The sequence below is a fragment of the Chiloscyllium plagiosum genome, unplaced genomic scaffold, assembly GCF_037043375.1.
Source record: "Chiloscyllium plagiosum isolate Xiang-an unplaced genomic scaffold, Cpla_swu_hap1 HiC_scaffold_29, whole genome shotgun sequence".
Classification (NCBI taxonomy): Eukaryota; Metazoa; Chordata; class Chondrichthyes; order Orectolobiformes; family Hemiscylliidae; genus Chiloscyllium; species Chiloscyllium plagiosum.
Window position 1 is genome coordinate 101,118,380 of NW_028270167.1, and position 25,620 is coordinate 101,143,999.

Below are 25,620 nucleotides of genomic sequence, written 5' to 3' on the forward strand. Positions count from 1 at the left end.
GACAGGGAGGGAATATTTCCCTGGAGTTTGGGTAACTGGAAAGTGATGGTGTCCGGGAAGAGACAGGATTTTCTTCTAAAGGGCATTTGAAATTTTAAAAACTGTTATATTCAGATATTTTAAATTCTTTTACTTTTATTTATTGTGGAATAAACTTTAAGACAAGGTTAGCAAATTTGTTTTTTTTTTAAATGTAAAAGACAAATGTTAAATAAAATCCATCAAACCAACCCTCACTGAAAACTGATGTGGACGCGCAATCTCTTAGAGAATCCCTGCCCTGCCTACTGCTTTCTACCCAGGCTCCATGGCTATATACATACCTGGGATATAGCAGCAGGAGGCGGCCATTCGATTGTGTTCCACCATTCAATGGCAAACAGCTGACCATCCAGCTCAGTCTCCTGTTCCTGCTGTGTTCCAATCCCCTTTGATGACTTTACCTCGAAGAACTATATCTAAGTCCTCCTTTGGCTTCACTGCCTTTTGTTCGAGTGATGTTGCGGTGTTACTGTGTGGGTGTAGGCAGGAGTAATGTGATGGTGCTGCCTCCTGGAGGATGCACTCAACACCCCTCATCATCCTGCAGTAACATCAACCGGGTTTCAGCAACTCGAGATAGAAACCATTTCTAGGATATGGGCATCACTGGCTCAGCCAGCATTTATTCCCTATCTCTAGGTACCCTTAAGAAGATGGTACTGAGCTGCTGTCTTGAACCAATTGCAGTCCATTTGGTGCAGATAGACCGACAATGCTGGGAGGTAGAATGTTGCAGGACTTTGGCCGAGTAATTCGCCATCTTTGGTTTGTCAAATTCTGGATAACTCAATCACGATTGGCACAGGATTTTGAGATTTCAGTCTGCAAATCTTCACCATCTAGCACCCTATATAAAGGAATAGGTACAGATTAGAAATTCAGAACAGATAATTCTAGTTTCTCTGGAATATTTTTCCCCTTTGTTCCCCCGAAGCTGTAACCCTCCAGCCCACTTACTCTCTCCCACATTCTGACTCTGCTACCCCCTAAAGTGCACCCTCCCCATTCTCATGGAGTTACTGTTAAACAGATCCATGCCACCACTTCCCGTCCCTGGTTAGACTCTGCGCCCTTTCTGGGTCCACTTCCTTTCCCTTCAGTTGCTGCAAGTCAATAATGTAACAGCAGAATGAAACAAAAGGGAACAGAAAGGGAGGTGGCAGATCCTGGACAGAAGAGGAACCTTCAGTTTGGGAGAATGGGTCAGATCCTTCTTTGTTTCCCATTGGTCGATTCCCAGTGTTATGACAAGTTGGGAATGGAACTTGGTCCCATGTGGGTGTAGTCATACTTTGACCCAACAAATCCAATACTACAAGCAGATGAATCCCTTCGCCAGCCAAAGTGCGAAATGCTTTCCTTTAGTTACCCCGAAGCACATGCTCCAAAACCCTCCGACATTCTGTCCGTGTACAGTACTGGTTTTCCCCGCACACGTGTGGTCCCTGCCTCAGGGACTGTGGGAGTTGTAGTCCCCATGAAGCCTCTGGAGATCTGTCTCTGAAAAGTGAAAGAAAGTGTGGGCTGGAGGGTGTTGTGTATAGGATATCCGTTCAGACACACAGGACATGTGGGCTGTCACTGGGTTTTACTGAGACATCCGTTTAGACAACCCGATTTCTGACGTACGAAATACACATTCAGCCAATTGCGGGGTGGGGAGGTTAATAATGGGCAGCAGATTTTAAGCAGAGGTGGCTTAGTGGCTAGCACTGCTACCTCACAGCGTCAGGGACCCGGGTTTGATTCCAGCCTGAGGCAACTATGTGGAGTTTACACATTCTCCCCAAGTCTGCATGGTTTTGTTCGGTGCTCCAGTTTCCTCCCACAGTCCAAAGATGTGCAGGTGAGGTGGATTAGTCATGCCAAATTGCCCACTGGGTCCATGCATGAGCCGGTTAGGCAATTAAAAATGGCAAATGCAGGGTTACAGGGAATGGATGGGTCTAAATGGAATGCTCATCATAGGGTGTGGACTCGATGGGTGAATACCCTGTTTCTGTATTTTGGGGACTATTCTATTCTCATGAAGAAGAATGTATCTGTCTCGATGTGTTTGACCCTGTGGAATTCGCTATTCAAAATGCGGTGGATGCCAGGACATGAGCAAATTTAACGAAGAGATACAGATTTTTAATTTGCAATGAGTTGAAGGGTGAGGGAGAGCAGGCGGGAAAATCCAGCTGACTGAGGTGAGCTCAATCCTCATGGTATTGAATGGTGGAGCTGGTTCGAAGGGCTGCATTGCCTCTGCTGTGCCCAGTGCTTCCCTTCTTACGGTAATAACTGGAAAGCTGAATCCAAAACTCACCACCATCACCAAAGTTTTCGGAAAAAGCAGAATAGTTAGGTGGATTAGAGTTCCAAACTTAGATAGTGAGGAAGCATGTAGGAGATAATGATTTTCCAATTTTAAACTGAGGGGAGACAGTGATTTGTGGTTTTAGATTGTGAAGGACATTCACAGCGTCCAGAATACTCCGTTGTGAATATCTATCCTGTACTTTATTACAAAGCCAAGGTCTCTGACAATGAAACCCAAAACACCCAAGAAGCATCGCCTCACCTCGTAATCGGATAAAAGACTTGTGATAAGTCTGGTTGAATTTAGAACACAGATGGAAAGCGAGAAGATTAAATCCAATCCCAGGATCCTGTGCTTAAACAAAGGAGACTACAATAGGATGAGGCAGGAGTTGGTTAATGTAGACTGGAAGTAAAGACTTTACGGTGGGACAGTTGACAGACAGTGGAGGAATATCAAAGATTTTTTCGAAGTGCTCAGCAAAAGTATATATCAGTGAAAAGGAAGGACTGTCGGAAAAGGAGTAATCTGCCATGGGTGTCTAACGAAATAAGAGAAGCTATTAAAGTGAAATAGAAGGCATACAAATTGGCAAAGACACCAAGAAAAAAATTAGGAGATTAGAAAACTTCAAAGATCAACAGACAGCTTGATGGGATTGGGGATAAAAAGTGATGAGTAGCTATCCCAGGGCCGGAATAGCAGTTTACCCTGCTAGAGGGGAGCCTATTGTGTGGGGAACATATGGCCTCTGTAATTGTTGAAGCACTTAACTGTTACCACAGAGATAATCCTGATCAAGTTAAAAATCACAGCACACCCCAAAAGCTTGTACTTCCAAATAACCCTGTTGGACTATAACCTGGTGATGTGCGGTTTATAACTTTGTCCACCCCACCCCAACCCCAGCTCCTCCACATCAGAATCCCGATAGACAGCCCCTCTGAAACTGAAGCGACTGTCAGGTATTGAGGGAGCCACGGGGTCGTGGGGGGACGGATGTGTGGTTTAACCACAAAGCGCTGAACTGAACTAGCCTTTTGAACTGCCATTGTCATGTAGATAATATTGAGAGACAGTCTGTATTCAAAGTCACAAACCACAAAGGTAGAAGAATGGGAGCCGTACATTGGACCTGATGCTGCCGAAAGGCATTTTGCACGTAAAATATCCAGGTAACTACCATGACTCATCAATAAAGTCTCAAAGAAGACCTCACAGAGTCTGTGCCTAGTTATTCCTATCCAGCAGGGTTCATGAATATGAGGACACAGCAGTCAGTCTTTACAGTGGAGAACACGAAGAACATGCAAGTAATTGATAAGGAAACTGAGGAAGGTGAGGACTTTAAAACAACCATTATCATGAAAGAGTTAGAGCTGGGCAAGTTAATGGAGCTAAAGGTACACAAGTCTCCTTGCCCTGATGGAATACATTCCAGTATACCAACAGAGTTAGTGGGAGAAATAGCAAATACACTTAGGGCTGTAGACTCCTACAGCAGAGACAGGCGCTTTGGCCCAAACTGGCCCATGCCGACCAGAATGCCCATCCACGCTAACCCCATTTCCCTGCACTTGGTCCATCTGCTTCTGACCCTTTTCTATCCATGTATTTGTCCAAATGCCTTTCACATGTTGTTAATGTACCCACCTCAACCACTTCCACTGGCAGCTCATTCCATATACATACCACCCTCTGTGTAAAAGAGTTGCCCCTCAGCTTCCCTTTGATTCTTTCTCCACTAACCTTAAACTGATGCCCTCCAGTCCTTGGTTCCCTGGGAAAAAAGACTGAGTGCATTCACCTTACCCATGCCTCTCGTGATCTTATACACTTCTGTAAAATATTCCCCCTCGGTTTCCTCTGCTCTAAACAAAAAGGTCCTCGCTTGTCCACCCTCTCCCTGTAACTCAGACCCCTGAGACCTAGCATTATCCTTGTAAATTTCTTCTGCACCTTCCCAGTTTAATAACTGAAACCTACACTGCACTCATCACATTTCCCGTGTTTCCCCACGGGGCACTGGAACCGATGTGACAACGCCAATGGATTACAATCCATGATCGATAATTCACTCCGTTACAACAATCCCATTTTCACAGCTATTTTCATGATGCAGGAATCCTTTTGTCTTTCTGGTTTCATGGTAAATTGTCCTCATACAAAACCAATCTGGGGCTGAACTGTTCCTGGGAAATGTGCCATGATTTTTTAGACTTTCAAAAACCAATGAAATTTCTCTCCTCAGTCCCCACGCTAACATGGACTTCGCTGTCTCAGTACTTTTTTCCAGCCACACCGACATTTGAAATATTCGCCCACAGACAGAATGCACACCTTTCATTCCAGACGAAAAGGCCAATGATATTCAGATCGGCACGGATCCAGAACATGAAGTTCAATTTGAATTTCTCAACTACAAATCCTCCCTTTCAGTACTCTACAACAGAGAAAACAGAAAGTGCTGGAGATCCTCAGCAGGTCTGGCAGCATCTGAAATGGTGACAGATGCAGGAAACATTGCAGCCTTGAAGAAGTGTTTAGATGATAACACCAGGCATGTGTGCTTGATGACCAGTATGGAGAAGATGGAGGCATTGTATTCAACAATTTTCTACCAGAGACTCTGACACCAGTTAATTCTGTATTTCTCCGAGATTCCCTCTTCTCAGAAGCAGGCAGGAGTGGGAAGCAGTGGAGAATGTAAATGATGTGTGACCTTCCTAGTGAGAGGATTTGAGTACAGGAGCAGGGATCCCTTGCTGGAAGGGCCTTGGTGAGACCACACCTGTGTGTACCTTTGTTCCCCTTTCCCAAGGAGAGCTATCCTGGTTATTGTGAGAGAGTAAAGGTGGGTCATCAGCCTGACTCCTGGGATGTGAAGATAGTTGAGGGTTGCAGATCCTGGAAGCCAGGGTCAATACAATGTGGATCTGGAAAGGTGCAGCAGGTCAGGCAGCATCAGAGGAGCAGAAAGGTTGATGATTTGGTCAGGACCCTTTGTCAGTCTCGATGAATAGTTCTGACCCGAAACGTCAACTTTCCAACCCCATCATATTCATACTGGTTATCAAGCTCCTATTTATTGTTGTCCCACGTTCTAGCACTCAGCGTGTAACTGATATTGTAGTGCTTGGTGTGACTTCTTCAAGGCTGCAGCAGTGCCCACCCTAACCCTGACCATTGAATCCCCTGTCACTATAGCCGTGTTTCCTCTCTTTCCTCCCGCTCTGTGCAGCAGAGCTGTGTGGTGTCATGAACCTGGCTGTTGCTGATTTCCCGAGAAGTCACCCCACCCACTTCCACTCTTACAGAATCCCAAGCAGTATACAGTATCTGTTTGAGAAGGGGATGACCACTGGGAACTCCTGCACTCCCTTCCTGAGCCTTTTACTTGATCTGGTCGTCATCCATTCCCTTTCTGCCTGTGTAACCCTCGCCTGCAGTGTGACGGACTCACAAAACGTGCTGTCCATAACATTCTCAGTATCGCAGATGCTCCACAGTGAGTCCACTCTCAGCTCCAACTCTGAAAAGCAGTTTCCCAGCAGATGGACGCACTTCCTGCACACACAGCCGTCAGGGACACTGGAAGCGTCCCTTATTTCCCACATTGTGCAAGACGAGCACACCACGGCTCTGAGGTGCCCTTTCACAATATCTCTCTACATTCATCTAGTTACTCCCATTAAGCGAATTTAAAAGAGTGAGCAATCTTCTTTCACTTTAAGCATGTCCATTATAATAACAAAAAAAATCTTTACTTAAGCTGATATGTCATACTTTAAAAACTTAAATACTCCACAGGTATCACTGACAAATTGGCTATTCCCATTGGGACTGTGAATTTCTGAAAGGCCTGAACTAAAACTGAGTTTCAGCTTCAACTTCTCCGTGTCTCATCTCACTATTTACACCAAACTCCAAAACAATCTCATTGAGCCAAGCAGCACTATTAGTGCAGCCCTGCCATTTTCATTGTCTGTTCACACCTACACTGCCCTCAGCCTCCTGTACTGTTCCAATGCACCTCAATGGGAGCTCAGGACAAGCATTGCATCTTTCAATTTAGCCCTTTGTAACACCAGAGTTAAATGGTCTTCAGCAGTTTCTGAATGAATAGACAGTTGTCAGAATCTGGAACGTTCCATCTGAAATGGTGATGGAATTTGAGTCCACAAAGAATTTCAAAGAGAAACGTGCAGAGAATTGGAAGTAGGGAGTTTACAGATTTACATTATAAAATGGATAATTGAGACTAAATCTGACAGTTCCTGCAAAAAGACGAGGTGCAATTTGGATAAATCTGTGCTCTCTCTCGGGCCAATATCTCCTTCCACAGCTGCAGGGCCAATAATTGAACACATACCCCAAGGGTGATGCAACCATGGACTTGAACATCTTTCTGATTTTGGCTTGACAAAAATATTGAAGATAATTTCCCACAGACAGAACAGACAAACCTTTCTCGTTCCACAGTTTAATGCCAATGATATTCAGATCCTGATGACTCCGCTAAATATAAAAACATGTTTTTTGAGATCTCAATTATTCTCAATTAATATCCTATAAAATGAATTCACAAAACAAAGCTCACAGTCAGTGCAGGATGAATAGTGAAGGCAAACACTTCTCTTGGTATGTGTTTGATGTGTAAATGTTCCTCTTCAAATCACCCCGCCCCCACCCAGGGCGGGGACACGTGCATGCTCCTTGCGGTACCTTACCCCAAATAAAGATGGCGGCCATAACCCAGGTCCTCTCACTGCCTGAGGCCCAAGCCATCTTCCCCTTTGTTGTAAACGTGGGACCAAGATTTTCTAATTCAGACTAACGACCTGCACAGAGTGTAACTAAACCCTCCCAGTCTACACTGATACATTTCATCTGGTTTCTGCTGCCACTCTCCCCTTTCCGCCTCCTGCACACACCAAGGGTCATCATGGGTCCAGGGACCCTTCCTCAGAACCGATGACAGCTGGGAAAATTAGAATCTCTTCAGGAAACAGGCCCTTCGGCACAACAATTCCACACCCACCCTCCGAAGTTAATCCCACCTAGACCCATTCCCCTATCCTATTACTCTCCATTTCCCCAGACTAATGCACATCCCTGAACACTACGGGAAATTTTGCTGGACTAACTCACTTGACCTACACATCTTTGGACTGCAGGAGATAGGGGTTAAAGAGTAACTAATAGGTGGGGACAGAGTCCAAAGAAAGACAGGAACATTTGGAAAGGCAAAGGAGTGGGAAGTTGGAAAGCTGTTAATGGAGGAGACAGGAACCTTCTAGCATCTCAGTGGCGGTGGTGGAAATGGTGGCTGATGATCTACATTGTGCCGCAAAAAAGACCCTGAGCTTCCAGTTGCCTGCTCTTTAACACACAAGACTGTTCCCTGTCCAACATCTCTGTCTCATGCTTACTGCGGTGTTCCAATGAAGCTTGATACAAGCTGGAAGAACACTTCAGAACATACCAAATGGCTTCCTATTTCAAGGACTGAAATTTCCCCTCAGATGTGGTCAACAATGGCCTCCAGTGTATCTCCTCCACTTCCCACACCACTACCCTTGAACCCCATCCCTCCAAATGCAACAAAGTTGGAAATCGACCATCCTCACCTTCCTCCCAGATACAACGCATCATCCTCTGCTATTTCCACCACCAGATCAAACCACCTGAGATATATTTCCCTCCCCGCTCCTATCAGCATTCCACAAAGACAATCCCCTCTGTGACTTCCACGTTAGATCACGCTCCCCACCAACCCATCCTCCACTCCAGGCACCTTCCCTTGCCACTGCAAGAGGTGGAAAACCTGTGCCCACACCTTCCCCTCACCTCCATCCAAGGCACCACAGAATCCTCCCACATCCAGCATAGATTTCCCTGCCCACCTAAACACCTCATCTATTGTGTCCTTTGCTCTCAGGATGCCAAATTGTGGAATATTTCAGGGAACATTTCTGGGACACATGCACCAACCAACCCCATCGCCCTGTGGCCGACCACTTCAGCTACCCGCCCACACCCCCCCCCCCAACCCCGCCGCAAAATCCGAGCCACCCGACGCCTGGAGGAAGAACACCTTGGGAACTTTCAACTACACGGCATCAAGGTTTCCTCATCTCCCCTCCCCACCTTATCTCAGATTCAACCCTCCAACTCGGCACAACCCTCTTGAACAGTCCCACCTGTCCATCTTCCTTTCCAATTATCCATTACACCCTCTCACCACTACCCCCATCTACAACGACCTATTGCCTCTCTAGCTCCCTTTCCCCAACTCCAAACACACCTCCCTATTTATCTCTCAGCCGTATTCCACCACCCACATTTCTGATGAAGTGCTGACATGCCCAATACGTCAACTTTCCTGCTCCTTGGATGCTGCCTGACCTGCGGTGCTTTTCCAGCACCACACTTTAATATAAGCTGGAAGAACAAAACCTCATCTTCCATTCGGGGACCCTGCAATCCTCTGGCTTCAACATCAAATTTAATAATTTTAGGTCCTGAACTCTTCCACGTCCTAGTGTCTTTGCCCCCTACCCCACATACCAGGCATTGTTATTACGTAGCCTTCCATTACACATTACCTATGGTTAGCCACTAACAGTCCCCATAAACAGCTATTCACCCTCCCCCTCAGATCGTTATCCACTCCTTTGTCCAACTGCTCTTATCTCTCTCTTTGGACTCCATCCCCACCTATCATTTACTCCTTAACCCCTACCATCTGCATGAAAGCCGACATTTTTTCTCAGTAACGTCAGTTCCTGAGGAAGCGTCACTGGATCGAAAATGCGAACCGATTTCTCTTCACAGATGCTGCAGATCTGCTGAGCTTTTCCAGTGCCTTCTGGTTGTTGTGTGTGATTTACAGCATCCGCAGTTCTTTTGGTTCTAATTTACTCGGAGTATCTAATTCAGGTCCAGCAGACTGAAAGTGTTTATCAACCTTCCTAGTCCACACTAACTCCATCTCTCTCCCAGTATCTGCTGGTCTCTCCCACTCCTTCACATTCAGTCCCCCCTCACAGTGACTCTGCCCCTGCAAAGCTGATGGTCATGTGTTGGCCTGCTGGACCCACCCCTCATTCATTCCCATTGGCTGGAGGACCACGCCGACTCTCCTATTGGTCTGAAGCTGTGTCAATCAGCCAGGCCCCATTGAGACCTGAGTGGTGGGATCCTCCCAGGTGCCTCAAAGGCTGAGGAGTGACCTCATAGAGGTTCATAAAATTATGAGGGGCATGGGTAGGATAAACAGACAAGGTCGTTTCCCTGGGGTGGGGGAGTCCAGAATGAGAGGGCATAGGTTTAAGATTTGAGGGGAAGAATTTAAAATGGATTTGAGGGACAATTTTCTTTCCCACTGAGGTTGGTGCGTGTATGGAATCTTCTGTCAGGAAGTGAAGGATGTTGGTACAATTATACCATTTGGCATCAGGATGGGTTTATGAATAGGAAGGGTGCAGAGTGATATGTGCCAAGTGTTGGCAAATGAGTCTAGATTAGGTTGGGATATCTGGTCAGCATGGACCAGTTTAACCAAAGGGTTTATTATCATGCTGTACATCTCTACAGCTCTGCCCTGTGATGAGCTTCATCATTCACAGTGAATGGGTCAGTATCACAGAGCACAGGGGCTGGGGGCTATTCCGCCCATTGGGGCTGTAGTCTCTCCCTCTGAAGATGGTGCCAGTCAGTCCCAACTCACCTCCCATTTGGACATAGCCCTCCAAATCTTTCCTTAAAAATGTTAAATTTCAAATTTGTTTTGACAATAACTATTGAATCTGCATCCAGCTGTCTTTCAAACTATCCCAGATGCTCAGAACTTAGTGAGTAAAATAATCTTCACATTTTTCTTTGAATTATTTGCCAGTTACCTGAAAATAGTTACTAAAAATTGTGACGTTAAAAATTTCTCACTCTGTCTCTCTGTAAATGAAATACCCTGGAAACATATCAACTCCTGGTCGAAATCACTGCTTAACCTTCTCAGCTCCAAGGAGAATTGTCTGGCCTTCTGCTAACTCTCCATAAAAGAGAAACCTATCTTAATTTTAATTTATTAGTGCCATAGAGATATACAGCACAGAAACAGACCCTTCAGTCCAACTTGTCCATGCCGACCAGATATCCTAAATTAATCTCGTCCCATATGCCAGCACTTGGCCCATAGCCTTCTAAACCTTTCCCAATCACATATCCAATGAGATGCCTTTTAAATGTTGTAACTGTACCAGCCTCCACACTTTCTCTGGCAGCTCATTCCATACACACACCACGTTCAGCTTGAAACTTTGCACCTAATAATCCTTTTCAATCTTCTCCCTCACGTCTGTGCTTTCTAGTTTTGGACTCACCTATACAGGAATAAGACCCTGGCTACTTATCCTATCCATGCCCCTAACGATTTTATCAACCTCTGTGGTCACCTGTCAGCATCCGATTCTCCAGTGAAAACAGTCTCAGTCTATTCAGCCTCTCCCTATAGCTCAATCCCTCAACCCTGGCAACATCTTAGCATCTTTTCTGAATCCTTTCAAGATTCACAATATCATTCCAATAGTGGGGAGACCAGGACTGAAAGCAGAGTTCCAGAAGTGGCTGAATGAATGTCCTGTACAACTGCAAAATGTCGTCACAACTCCTGTACTCAATGCACAGACCAATAAAGGCAAGTACACCAAACACTTTCTCCACTACCCTGCCTATCTATGATTCCATTTTCAAGGAAATATGAAACTGCACTCCAAGGTGTCTTTGTTCAGCAACACTCCCCAGGACATTCCCATTAAGTGTATAAGTCCCACCCTAATTTGCTTTTCCAAAATGCAGAACCTCACATATATCTAAATTAAACTTCATCTGCCACTCCTCAGCTCATTTGATCGGAGTCTCATTGTACTCTCAGGTAACTTTGCTGTCCACTGCACCTCCAATTTTGGTGTCTATTGTAAACCTACTCAGCATAGCTCCTATATTCACATAGAAATCATTTACCTAAATGGCAAAAAGCAGTGGACACAGCACCCAGCCTGACAGCTCATCGCAGGCTTCCAGTCCAAAAAGCGCCCTCCACTATGACATTGACTGCTCAGCAAGGTTAGAGCTCATGGCATACAGGGAGAATTAACCATTTGGATACAGAACTGGCTCAAAGGCAGAAGACAGAGGGTGGTGATTGAGGGTTGCTTTTCAGACTGGAGGCCTGTGACTAGTGGAGTGTTACAATGATCACTGCTGGATCCACTACCTTTCGCCATTTATATCAATGACTTGGATGTGAACATAGGAGGTATAGTTAGTGAGATGACACCAAAACTGGAGATGTCGTGGACAGTGAAAAAGATTACCTCAGAGTACAATGGGATCTTGATCAGATGGGTGAATGGGCTGAGGAGTGGCATTTTGGGAAAGCAAATCTTAGCAGGACTTATACACTTAATGGTAAGGTCCTGAGGAGTGTTACTGAACAAAGAGACCTTGGAGTGCAGGTTGATAGGATAGTGAAGGCGGCATTTGGTATGCTTTCCTTTATCGGACAAAGTATTGAGTACAGGAGTTATGAGATCATGCTGCAGCTATATAGGTCATTGGGTAGGCCACGTTTGGAACGCTGCGTACAAATCTGGTCTCCCTCCTATTGGAAGGATGTTGTGAAACTTGAAAGGGTTCAGAAAAGATTTACAAGAACGTTGCCAGGGTTGGAGGATTTGAGCTCGGCTGAGGGTTGAATAGAGGTTGAATAGACTGGGGCTGTTTTCCCTGCAGCATCGGAGGCTGAGAGGTGATCTTATCTATGTATATAAAAACATGAGGTGCATAGATAGGATAAATAGACAAAGTCTTTTCCCTGGCGTGTAGGATCCCAGCACTAGAGGGCATAGGTTTACGGTATGAGGGAAAAGACTTTAAAGAGACTTGAGAGGCAACGTTTTCACACAGAGGGTGGTACGTGTATGGAATGAGCTGCCAGAGGAAGTGGTGCAGGCCATTACGATTGCAACATTTAAAAGGCATCTTCATGTGTATATGAATAGGAAGGATATGGGCCGGGGGTGCTGACAGGTGGGACTAGATTGCATTCGGATATCTGATCAGCATATACTGGTTGGACCGACGGGTCTCTGTTTCTGTGCTGTCCATCTATGACTCTTTGACCTTCCAGCCAATTCCGTATCCAAACAGCTAGTTCCGCCAGAATTCTATGGCGTTGAACCTGCTAACCAGTGTGTTATGTGAAACCTTGTGTCTTCCTCAAGTCTAAGTTAATGATTTCAATGCACAAAACCATGCTGACTCTCCCTAATCATTTCTTGCTTTTCCAATGACATGTAAATCCTGTCCCTGAGAATCCCTTCCAACAACTTCTCTGCCACTGACTTCAGGCTCACCGGTCGATAGTTCCCTGGCTTTTCCTCACCACCCTTCTCAAATAATGGCACCAGTCTTCCAGCACCTTGTCTGTGGCGATCGATGATACAAATATCGCAGCGAGGGGCCCAGCAAAAGCTTCCCTAATTACCCACAAAGTTCTGGGATTCACCTGATCAGATTCCAGGGATTTATCCACCTTTATGCATTTTAAGACATCCAGTACCTCCTCCTCTGTAATATGTACACTTGCCAAGTTATCACTATTTATTTATCCAACTTCTCCAACTTCCATATCCCTTTTCAGTAAAAACTGAGAATCTCTCCCACCTCCTACTGTTCCATAGACAATCTTGTTGATCTTTGAGGGTCGCTATTCTCTGCCTAGTTATTCTTTTGTCTTTAGTGTATTTGTAGAATTTCTTTGGATTCTCCTTAAACCTATTTCCCAAAGATATCTCATGTCCCCTTTTCTGCCTCCTGGTTTCCTGCGAGTATACTCCTACTGCCCTTATAGTCCTCTAGGGATTCACACAAACACAGTGGAATGTACCTGCCATATCCTTCCTTCATTTTCTTGACCAGAGCCTCAATTTCGCAGGTCATGCAACATTCTCTACACCTCCCAGCCTTGGCCTTAACAGGAACATACTGTTTGTGTACTCTCATTGTCGCAGGCCTATGGAGGCAATGGCAGATGAGGACAGAGAAACAATCATTATCAGTAAAGAGGTAGTGTTGGGAAAGCTAACAACTCATCCTTATCTCTATAATTCCTCTCTAGCCTCAGAACTATCACTATCTCTGCATCAAAAACATCGCAATCTCTGCAACATCCTCCAATCTCTAATCTCCTCCAGTCTCAACACCCTCTCTGTTTTCAATCTTGTCCACCCTCATAAATCTCTGTGATGTGCCTTTCTTTAATTCCAGCCTTCAGGATAACCCATTTTTATTTCAGATTCCTGCACCCAGAGCTCCACAATGTCCCGCTGAACCTCTGTCACATTTTCCTCCAAAAAACATGAATCAATCATGTATCATCTATTCTAATATCACCTTCTCTGACCTGGTTTCTATTGTGGCTTGTCATATTCCTATATTACGCGTCTGTGGTCTACATGACAGAAAATGGTTTTGTGGTCCATTGGGTTTCTGCTGTAAAGAAATCTCCCAGCTAACTATTTTAATCCCATTTTCCAGCACAGAGCCCATAGACCTGTCAGCTTTGGCCTTGCAAGTGTGTTCCTAAATAGATTGTAAATGCCATCGGGATTTCTGTCTCTCACTCTCTTCCAGACAGAGAGGTTTAGTGCAACTGTTGCTCTATGCTGTCACCCACAGAGTTCAGAGCAGCTGGGTCTGTGCGAACCACAGATCGCCCACACATTGTGAAGGATGGCAGGGTCCCTGAGAGGGGGCACAGGAGATTTACCAGGATGGTTCAAGGAATGGGGGATCTTAGTTGCAGAATGTGTGGGCCGTTTTTAACATTAATTGTTCACATGACATGTGTGTTGCTAATACACATCAAGAATAACCATCCACAATTTATGGACTCTCCTTTTCAACCTCTCCCCTTGCCTGCGCTGTGGTAATATTCAGGTTAACCACTACCAGATATCTCTCTCTAATGAGAGAGCAGTCCTATGGTCTGGGAGGACAATGCTGACTTGATCTTTTACACAGTGATGCCACTGTGCCTCGAGGGTGGGGAGAGGGAATACTGAAGGTTTAGATTATATTAGATTACATTACAGTGTGGAAACAGGCCCTTCGGCCCAACAAGTCCACACCGACCCGCCGAAGATCAACCCACCCATACCCCTACATTTACCCCATACCTAACACTACGGGCAATTTAGCACGGCCAATTCACCTGACCTGCACATCTTTGGACTGTGGGAGGAAACCGGAGCACCCGAAGGAAACCCACGCAGACACGGGGAGAACGTGCAAACTCCACAGTCAGTCGCCTGAGGCGGGAATTGAACCCGGGTCTCTGGCGCTGTGAGGCAGCAGTGCTAACCACTGTGCCACCGTGCCGGGAAACCACTCAGGTACAGTGCTTTATCCTGGAGGATGTTCACTTTATTTAATATTGCTGGGGGGGAGGGGGGGGGTGCACTGATGCAGGCAAGTGGAGAATGTTCCAACACAGCCCTGATGTGTACCTTATGGAGAGCAAACAGATGTTGGGGAATCAGGGGTTTGGAAAAACAGATTGTTCTTCTTGTAGCAAAGGAAATTTGGGGAGCTGTGACAAAGCGGTTTACAAAAGTTACACGTTATAATAATAAACCTTACACCCATCAGCTCATTGTACAAGGATTACAGGACACATGCTGAAGATTTGGGAAGATCTATTGAGAAGATGGTTTGATTCAAAGGAGAACGTTTATTCAGCAAATGGTATTGATCTGGAACACAATACTCTCACACAATATGAATATCTAGGGCCTGATGAATGGAGTAATTCTGTCAGAGTTTGGCGTTACAATGACTAAGATTACCATCTGAATACCTGCCTGTAATATAAGTTTATAAAATCCGTCACTGTCAGTTCAAGTTTGAAACTCATACAATCCCCTCCTCCTGGCCCAGGATGACTGTACACATTACCCCTGGTGGAGGTTAGCAGGCACGTCGAGGGCAAATCTATGTGGGTTTCTTTGAGGTTCCACCTTGGGACTTCATGTGACTGAACATAGGACAGAATGTCCCAAGATTCAGTGAGATATGGAGAGCAGGATTTGCTTCCTTTTCTTTCCTTCCGTTCTGCCGCTGTGCCTCCTCAATAAGACATGGGGTGTGAAAGGCTCATGCAGCTTGATGGCCAAGATGTCTCCATTCTGATCAATGGGCAGCAAGCTCCTCCCAGTCATGAAACAGAGTATCCCTGAAAGATAGCAACTGCGCATGCTTCCCACTGCCCAGTGCTTCCAGTAAATGTTTCGAATAATGACGTGGGAAACCTCCTAGAAAAGGCATAACAGGAAAGTTCCAAAAGGATTATAAACAGCTTACAGAGAGATATTCACAGGAAACGTGGGCAACAAGTTGGCAAATAGAGTATAACTTGGGATAAACTGTAGAAAGCTGCACCACAAAGGGACTGGGGGAAAATGAGCAGGAAACACAGAAAGCTAGCACACAGTTATAACATTAAATCAGGAAGGGGAATGGAATGCTGTCACTTATTTCAAAGAGTTTGCCATATAAGAGTTTGGAGTATATACCTTAGGACAACTAAACAAATGGCGAGTGAGACCACATCTGGAGTAACGTGAACAGATTTGGTCGCTTTAGTTAATGAAATAGAGCAGTTTATTGGAGGCAATTCAGAGGAGATCCATTGGGATGATCCCTGTTTTGAAGGAATTATCTTGTAAGCAAAGGCTGAATAAGTTGGGAATCTACTCACTGGACTTCGGAAGAATGAGAGGTGATCTCTTTGAAACATACAGGCTTCTGTCGAGGTTTGACAGGGTAAATATGGAGAGGATGTGTCCCATTACGGGTGAGTCTTGAACCAGATTCTGGGTCAGTCGCGGAATCAAGGGTTCTGTTTCAGATTTGTCAAGTTAAAGACAACACCGACACAGGTTAGGGTTTCAGTAGCAATGGAGCTGGGGTGAGGAGGAGACAAGCAACGTTTTAGAGATTGGAATTCCTGGTGTTTGTGATTGTGTAGATGTCTGATCAGAAGGTCACCTTGGGGTCAGATATGAAAGCAATATTGTGAAGAATGTAGTTCTGCCTCAGACAGTTCCCAATGAGAGGGAGGGACACAGCAGTGAGGGAAATGAATTTGGAATAGCAACTGAAGGCAATGGGTTTAACAATTATACTGTTTCATTGGAGTGAATTGCAGCTAATCGAAGCGTGGTAAGCAGTTTGATAACTGAGTAATAGTGGAGTAATGGAGACAGATGATGGGGAGGGAGAGCTGGACACTGTCAGTGTACATGTGAAACCTAACACAGTGCTTTTGGGCGATGTTACCTCCTGGCAGTATGTAGGTGAGAAACAGGACGGACCAAAGATAGATCCTGGAGGGACACCAAATACAATGAATTCAGAAAGGAAAGGGAGAGTGGAGATTAGATTAGATTAGATTACTTACAGTGTGGAAACAGGCCCTTCGGCCCAACAAGTCCACACCGCCCCGCCGAAGCGCAACCCACCCATACCCCTACATTTATCCCTTACCTAACATTACGGACAATTTAGCATGGCCAATTCATCTCACCTGCACATCTTTGGACTGTGGGAGGAAACCGGAGCACCCGGAGGAAACCCACGCAGACACGGGGAGAACGTGCAAACTCCACACAGTCAGTCGCCTGAGGCGGGAATTGAAGCCGGGTCTCTGGCACTGTGAGGCAGCAGTGCTAACCACTGTGCCACCGTGCCGCCCATAATTGTCCATGGAGCAGGATTTTCCAATGATGGTGAGGTCAAATATTAGGTTTTAGCAAAATGGGAGAGAAGGACATTACGAGAAAAGACAGACAGACAGATCATGGAACAATATCTGTGAATTGCAAGGGGGGAGGGCGGTGACAAGCAGGAGGATGAGGCAGAGATTTGGAATGTCCATGATTTAGCTACACTCGGGTAAATGTTCAAGATGACCTCTAATAAGGCTTGACAAGAGACTCTAGGAAATGCAAGTTTAGGACTAAAATGAGGAGCACCCTTGTGAGGCAGTTTGGCTCGGTGGGCTAGTGGAGAAGGAGCGAAGAAGCAGAGGCAGCTGATCGGATTGTCTCAATGTTATTGACAGAGAAACTCCATGTGCTCCTCACTCTTGTTGTTGGAGGGGAGGATGGAGGAGGCAGGATAATGGATATTTATTTATTTCCAAAACAATAAACACAACCTGTGATAGTGATTCTAAAAATAAGTGAACAAACCTGTCGTATTTATCATTTATCAAGAATATTAAAATATATAACTGAAGTTCAGGTTTCAATCCCAAATTGATTGAGGGTGGCTCTGAAGTCAAGAAAAAAATAACTGGAATGAAGAATCTACTGTTTGCCATGGAACCATTGGGGATGTTTTTCTGCCATTGACAATGTCCTTGAGGGAAAGAAACCCGACAGCGACCCATCAAGTCACTCATTGTATTAATCACTACACAGTCTCAACAAAGGAATGAAACTGGATGTACCACATTACATCTACCAATGCATTCGCAAATACAACCACACAATCAGCCCTCTTGACCCTGCAACTTCCGCCTCACTGTGGGCCAACAACAGCAGCAGAACTGTACTCCAGCCCAATCTGAAACTCATGGCCTGATATCCCCCACTCAACCATTATCATCAAGCCAGGGGAATCAACCCTGGTTCAATGGTGAATGCAGGAGGGCATGCCAGGAGCAGTACCAGGCATACCTAAAAATGAGGTGCCAACCTGGTGCAGCTACCAAACCTGCATGGCCAAACAGCACAAGCAACACCAAATAGAACTAAGTGATCCCATAACCAATAGATTAGATCTGAGTTCTGCAGTTCTGCCATACCTAGTCAATAGTAGTGTTGGACAATTAAACAACTCACTAGAGGAGGTATCACAGATATCCCCACCCTTACCGATGGAGGGGTCTCACACATTCATGCAACAGATAAGAGGACAGTATTAGCAGCGATTTTCAGCCAGCAGTGCCTAGCGGATGAGCCTTCTCCATTGGTCCCTGACATCACAGATATGAATCGATTTGGTTGAAAACTCATTTCAAATCAGATCAAGAAATGGATAAGCAGTGTAAAGGGATGGGCCCTGCCAATAATACTGTTGGCTGTGCTCCAGAACCTGCTGCCCACCAACGCAAGTACTGCTCCAGCACTGGCACCAACTGACTTTGTGGAACATTGCTCAGGGATGTTCCAACACAAAAACGCAGGACAGAGCCAACTCAGCCAATTCTCCTCCATCAGTCCACACTCGCTCAGCAGTGAAGTGATGGAAGGTGTCATCAACAGTGCTGTCCAGCACCTGCTCAGCAATAACCTGCTCAGCGATGCCCAGTTTGGGTTCTGCCAGGGCCACTCAGCTCCTGAGCTTGTTCCAGACTTGATTCACAAACTGACAAACAGCTGAATGAGGTGAGGATGACAGGCCAGACCCCCTCTAAGACCACTATTTCCACTTCAGTGATATCACCTGACCTCACCACAGTCTCAGCTCATTTGCTGAAACTCTCATTCATTCCTTTTGTGAACTCTAGATTTCATTATCTCAAGCCACTCCTGGCCAGCATCCCACATTCGCCCTCCCGATAATCTCAAGAATATTGAAAACTCTACTGCCGAAGTGCTCACTTGTACCAAAACTTGCTGATCAATCAAAAGACTCCCATTTATAAACAACAACAATTTACTTTCGCACCTTTGAATTAATTCCTGGCTGTAATCATTCCTATCTCCCTGCACCACACACCCTTTCATATCACAATAACTCATTTCAGTTCAAACTCTCAATGGATGTGTTTATTTTTGAGTTCACCTGTGTGACTGTTTCTATAGACTCCAAGGGAACATGGTCTGGAATCCCCACTCTAACCCTCTAAGATCTACTTTTTCCTTTAAGGCATTCTTGAAAAACTGCTTATTTGGCAGTGGTTTTGGTCACTGGACAGAATATTCTCCATCTGTAGCCTTATGTCAAAAGTTCTCAATAATATTTTTGTGAAATTAAAACCATGATGATTTGTACAGATATCTTCTACTCTTCACTATCGCTGAGTGAATAATCTGTAATGTCTCCTACCCAACCACGTTGTGGGAGCACCTTCACCATACAAACTGCAGCAGTACAAGGAAGTCAAACATCACCCTCTCCACAGGCAACAAGGCTTTGGCATTGATCACTGGTTTCTGTGGAAGGAGAAATACACAGTTGATGTTTCAGGGAATGAAAATGGTGCAGAATTTGACTTTCAGAAATTGAAGGAAAACGCACTCGCTTATTGGAAAAAAGAATTCTTGACTGTCAAAGATATTGTGGAAAAAATAACCTGATAATGGAACAGCATATGGTCAGGAGCCAGGCAGCAGTGGACAATTCATTTACATTGCTGAAGAAGGGCTTATGTCTGAAACGTTGATTCTCCTGCTCCTCATATGTTGCCTGGCATGCTGTGTTTTTCCACCTCTACATTTTTCAATTCATTTACAAAACAGCTGTGAAAGCAATAGTAAAATACTATACAGAGCAAAAATACACCCATGAGAGACTGAGGAAGCGAGATAATGAACAAGTGGACATCAGAGAACCCAGAGGTGAACCAGAGCAGAGTTCACTTTTATGACCCTACAGTCAAAGATGTCTAGCACAGAAACAGACTTCTTCGGTCCAACCTATGCCAACCAGATATCCTAACCTAATCTATCTAAATTATATCCTATCTGCCACTCCTCAGCCCATTGGCCCATCTGATCAATATCCCACTGTACTCTGAGATAACCTTCTTCATTGTCCATAATAGCTCCAATTTTGGTGTCACCTGCAAACTTACTAACTATACGGCCTCTGTGCACATCCAAATCATTTAAATGAATGACGAAACAAATCCAGAAAAGAAAATACATTTCTCTGGGTTTGAATGTGCTCTATGTAAATCCTGCCCTCTGACTCTTTTTACCGGGGAAGGCTGTACATGCACCCCTCTGAACTTTGCCCCCTACAAAGCTGGCGGCCGCGTACGTGTCCAGTGAATCATTGCCCCGAATAAAGATGGCGGCGCTCACTCGGGCCGATTACTCAACGAGGCATATTCCCGTTTGTTGCAAAAACGGGACTGTAAGTTTCAAATTTGTATTTTCCGATGTGTACCAAATGATTGTAAAATCTCTCAGACCATACCAACACCATTTCCCTCCCGCTTCCTCCTGTTTATTTCTTTCCTTACCGACAGCCCTCCGCCTGCACACACTCCGAACATCCGCGCCCACCGCGAGGATGATCACGTGGTATAGTCTAGTCCCGCCCTCATTCACTGATTGGTCGGAGGACCAACTGCCCCGCCAGGTCCTCCAGCTCCTCCCCTGCCTTTACATTGGTCCGCCGCTGACATCAATCACTTCTTCGACAACTCCTCAGCCCATTGGCCCATCTGATCAATATCCCACTGTACTCTGAGATAACCTTCTTCATTGTCCACAACACCAACTGTTGGCTGGAGCATGCGCACTGCTTCGTGGCTTTTGTTGCTGTTTCTCAGTTACAAGAGTGAGGGACAAAGTTAAAAATCACACAACCACCTGATGAAGGACCAGCAAAGTAGTGCTTCCATTCAATAAGATCATGGCTGATCATTTTGTGGCTGCAGAACCATTTACCCACGTTCTCACCGTATTCCTTAATTAATTATTTCTTTTTTTAAAAAGCTAACTTAGCTTTAAAAACGTTCATTGAACTAGCATCAACTACTTCCCTGGGCAATGCACTCCATCGAGGTCAAGACGTTCCTTCTCAATTCACTCCTAAATTTGCTGCCTCTAACCTTGTGGTGATGCCCTCTTGTCCTAGCTTCACCTGCCAGTGGAAACATCCTCTCTACGTCTATTTTATTCATTCCATTTTCGGCCTGTGCCCGAAACGTCGAATCTCCTGTTCCCTGGATGCTGCCTGACCTGCTGTGCTGTTCCAGCAATAAAGTTTCAACTTCCAAATAAACCTGTTGGACTATAACCTGGTGTTCTGTGAATTTTAATTTTGTCCATCCTAATCCAACACCAACACCTCCAAGTCACGAGTGGGGGAGGAATGCATAACATAAGAACAAAAGATCTTGGAAAAGGAGAAGGCCGTCCTGACCTTAAAGCCTGCTCTACCATTCAATAAGATCATGGCTGATCATTTTGTGGCTGCAGAACCATTTACCCACGTTCTCACCGTATTCCTTAATTAATTATTTCTTTTTTAAAAAAGCTAACTTAGCTTTAAAAACGTTCATTGAACTAGCATCAACTACTTCCCTGGGCAATGCACTCCATCGAGGTCAAGACGTTCCTTCTCAATTCACTCCTAAATTTGCTGCCTCTAACCTTGTGGTGATGCCCTCTTGTCCTAGCTTCATCTGCCAGTGGAAACATCCTCTCTACGTCTATTTTATTCATTCCATTCATTATTTTATATATTTCCATTCTTCTGAATTCCAATGAATATAAGCCCAATATACTCAGTCTCTGTTAAACCAAACCCCTCACCTCCGGAAACAACATAGTTAACCTCCTCTGCACTCCCCCCTAGTGCCAGTACATCCTTGAGCACGTATGGAGATAAAAAATGCATGCAGTACCCCAGGTGTGGCCTCACCAGCATCCACTATAGCTAGAACATAACCTTTTCTTTTTAAACACAATCCCTTCAGCCATGAAGGACAAAAGTCCATTTGCCTTCTGAACTGATTGTTTTACCTGGTGAACAACCCTCCTGCAGAAGGATGTTCAGTTTCCTCTGCATAGCAAATAATGTAACTTTTTTAAAATTCAAGTAATAATCTTTTTATTAATGTTTCTCCAACCAAAGAGTATGACTTTACATTTATGAACATAATATTCCACTTGCCAAACCATTGCCCACTCACTCAATGTATCTATGTTCCTCTGCAAAGTTTCCCAGTCCTCCGCACACTTTGTCCTGCTACTCATCTTAGTCTCATATGCAAACTTTGACACCCTACATGTGGTCCCCAACTCCAAATCATCTGTATCAATTCTAAATAATTGCAGTCCCAACACTGATCCTAGAGGCACACTACTAGTTACTGATTGCCAGCCAGAATAAGGCTTATTTATCCCCACTCTTTGCTTCCTGTTAGTCAACCAATCTTCTATCCATACTAATACTCTATCCCATGCACCCTTATATAATGCAACAGCCACTTGCATGGCACCTTGATGAAGGCCTTTTGGAAATCCAGGTACACCTCATCCACTGGGTCCCTGTTGTCCACCTTGCTCGAAATGTCTTCATAGAGTTCCAAACGATTTGTCAAGCATGACCTACCCTTCATGAATCCATGCTCTGTCTGCCCAATGGGACAATCTCTATCGAGATTCCCTGCTATTTCTTCCTTGATAATAGACCCAAGCATCTTTCCAACTACAGAGAATAAACTAACTGGTGTAGAATTCCCTATCTTTTGTCCACCACCTTTTCTTACAGTCCTTCCTTTTCACTGGAATATGCCTTTGCTCAGCACTTCCTAAGATGTCTTTGAAAATCTGCAGTGAGATAAGATCACTTACAGTGCACAGAGCAGGGAGCAATGAGAGGGCTCCAAACATCGCTGACAGGACATGACGTAGATACAGTGCTGGAGGGGGAGCACAGTACAGTACAGACACACCCCAGACTCAATCACCACCTCTACTTTAATTTACGTTGCACTGAGACAGCATGGGGTGTTCATAGTTATCAATCCAGGCCTGTGCTGTCTTAGTAAGCATCAGGACAACAGAGGGGCAAGCAGGCCTCCGACGAGAGGTTGGGAATGCTGCCTGGGATCTTTCAGTTCTGTGTTCTCCCTCCATCACTGTGCTAATGCTCACTACTCTGCAACTCTGTGCCTTTTGGCATGGTTTGTGCACCAGTGTCTTCAGTAATTTTTAACTCCTATATTAGTTCCTGTTCCTGTAACTACCTCCCTTCCCGATAGTCCTCCACATATTTGAAACATACTGCATTCCAGCCTACCATCATAAAAGCTGTAAATTGCTTCAGTGTCTACAACATGCTTTATTTCGGTACTGTAATCCTCTTTAACTGGATACAGAGTGATACAGCGCAGAAACAGAACCTGTGGTACAACTCATCAATGCTCTCCATATTTCCTATAATGAATGAGTCTCATTTGCCTGCGTTCAGCCCTTAGCTCTTCAAACTTTCTCCCCTCCATGTACCTGCCAAATGTCTTTTCCATGTTGTAATTGTTCTTGTTTCTCCCATGTTCCCCTGGAAGTCTGTGCACCATCCTCTGTGGATAATGTTGCCACTCAGCTCCCTCTTTAAATCTTTGCTGTCTCATGTCCCGTTTGTACTCTCGAGTTTTTGACTCCCTTACCCTTGGCAATTCACCATTCTTAGGCCCAATCCTTGTGGCACTCCACTGATCACTGCCCTCCAGTCGAAAAAACAATCTTCCACCACCACCCTCTGTCTTCTACCTTTGAGCCAGTTCTGTATCCAAATAGCTAGTTCTCCCTGTATTCCGTGAGTTCGAATCTTGCTAATCAGTCTCCCATGGGGAACCTTGTCGAACACCTTACTGAAGTCCATATAGATCACATCTACTGCTCAGCCCTCTTCAATCCTCTTTGATACTTCTTCAAAAAACTCAATCAAGTTTGTGAGACATGATCTCCCACGCACAAATCTCTATCTCTAATCAGTCCTTGCTTTTTCAAATACATGTACATCCTGTCCCTCAGGATTCCCTCCAACAACTTGCCCACCACCGACGTCAGGCTCACTGCTCTATAATTCCCTGGCTTGTCCTTACCACTCTTCTTAAACAGTGGCACCATGTTAGCCGACTTCCAGTCTTCTGGCACCTCACTTGTGACTATCGATGATACAAATATCTCAACAAAAGGCCCAGTAATCACTTCTCTAGCTTCCCACGGAGTTCGAGGGTACACCTGATCAGGTCCTGGGAATTTATCCACCTTTATGCATTTCAAGACATCCAGCACTTGCTCCTCTGTAATATGGACATTTTGCAAGTTATCACCATCTATTTCCCTACATTCTATATCTTCCATATCCTTTTCCACAGTAAAAACTGATGCAAAATATTCTTTAAAATCTCTGTCTTTTAAACGTTGTAATTGTAACTACATCCACCCTTCCCCAGGAAGATCATTCCACAATCAAAACACCCTCTGGGTAACAAATAGCCCCCATGTCTTTTTTTTGAACATCTTTCTCTTCTAACCTTAAAAATGTGGTCCCTCCTCTTGAGACTCCCCCATCCTACGGAAAAGGCAACTACCATTAAATCGATCTATATCTCATTTTTTAAAATAAACTTTTATAACATCACATTTCAAACTCCAGGCTCCAGTGAAAAAAGACTCAGCCTATCCAGCCATTTTTCAGAACTCAAGCCTTCCATATCCAACAATGTCCTGGTAAATCTCTGCTGAACACCCTGCAGCTTAATAATATCCTCCCTATAACTGGGCGACCAGAACTCAACAGAGTAGTGCAGAAGAGTCCTAATAAATGTCTGCACAATCTCAACATGACGTCCCAAATCCTGCACTCAATGGACTGAGCAATAGTCAGGCATGCGAAGCACTGTCTTATCCATCCTGTGATGCAAACTTCAAGATTTATGTACCTGAACCCGGAGGTCCCTCTGCTCTAAAACACTAACCGAGGCCCGAACATTAATTGTATAAGCTCTACCCTTGTTTGTTTTACCAAGTGCACTACCTCGCATTTATTCAGATTGAATACCATCTACAGTTTTTCAGCCCATTCACCCATTCCATCAAGATCCCTTTGTAATCTCAAAAAACCTCCTTCACTGCCCACTATGCCACCCTCCAGCCTTTCCAGCACATCACACATGGCTGTCAACGGTACAAATATCTTTGCTCGCGGCTCCACAATTTCTACCCTAGCATCGCACAATGTCCTGTGATACACTTAATCAGGTCCTGGGGCTTTCCATAACTTTGTGTTGTAAAGTCTCCAGCACCACCTCTTCTATAACATGCACTCTTTTTAAGTCGTAGAGATGGGCAGCATGGAAACAGACCCTTTAGTCCAACTCATCTATGCTGACCAGAAGATCTAAATAAATCCATCCCATTAACCAGCATTTGGCCCATGTACCTCTAAACCCT

At 44.9% G+C, this 25,620-nt stretch overlaps 1 long non-coding RNA gene across 1 annotated transcript; it reads right to left on the reverse strand.

Annotated features, from left to right (window-relative positions):
* Positions 1-407: 407 nt before the first annotated feature.
* LOC148142472 (uncharacterized) lies at positions 408-20,709 on the reverse strand. The gene is made up of 4 exons (XR_015752101.1): positions 20,670-20,709; positions 19,529-19,635; positions 13,299-13,424; positions 408-889 (listed from the first exon to the last, which is right to left on the reverse strand). It is a non-coding gene; the product is annotated as an uncharacterized LOC148142472 (long non-coding RNA).
* Positions 20,710-25,620: the final 4,911 nt, after the last annotated feature.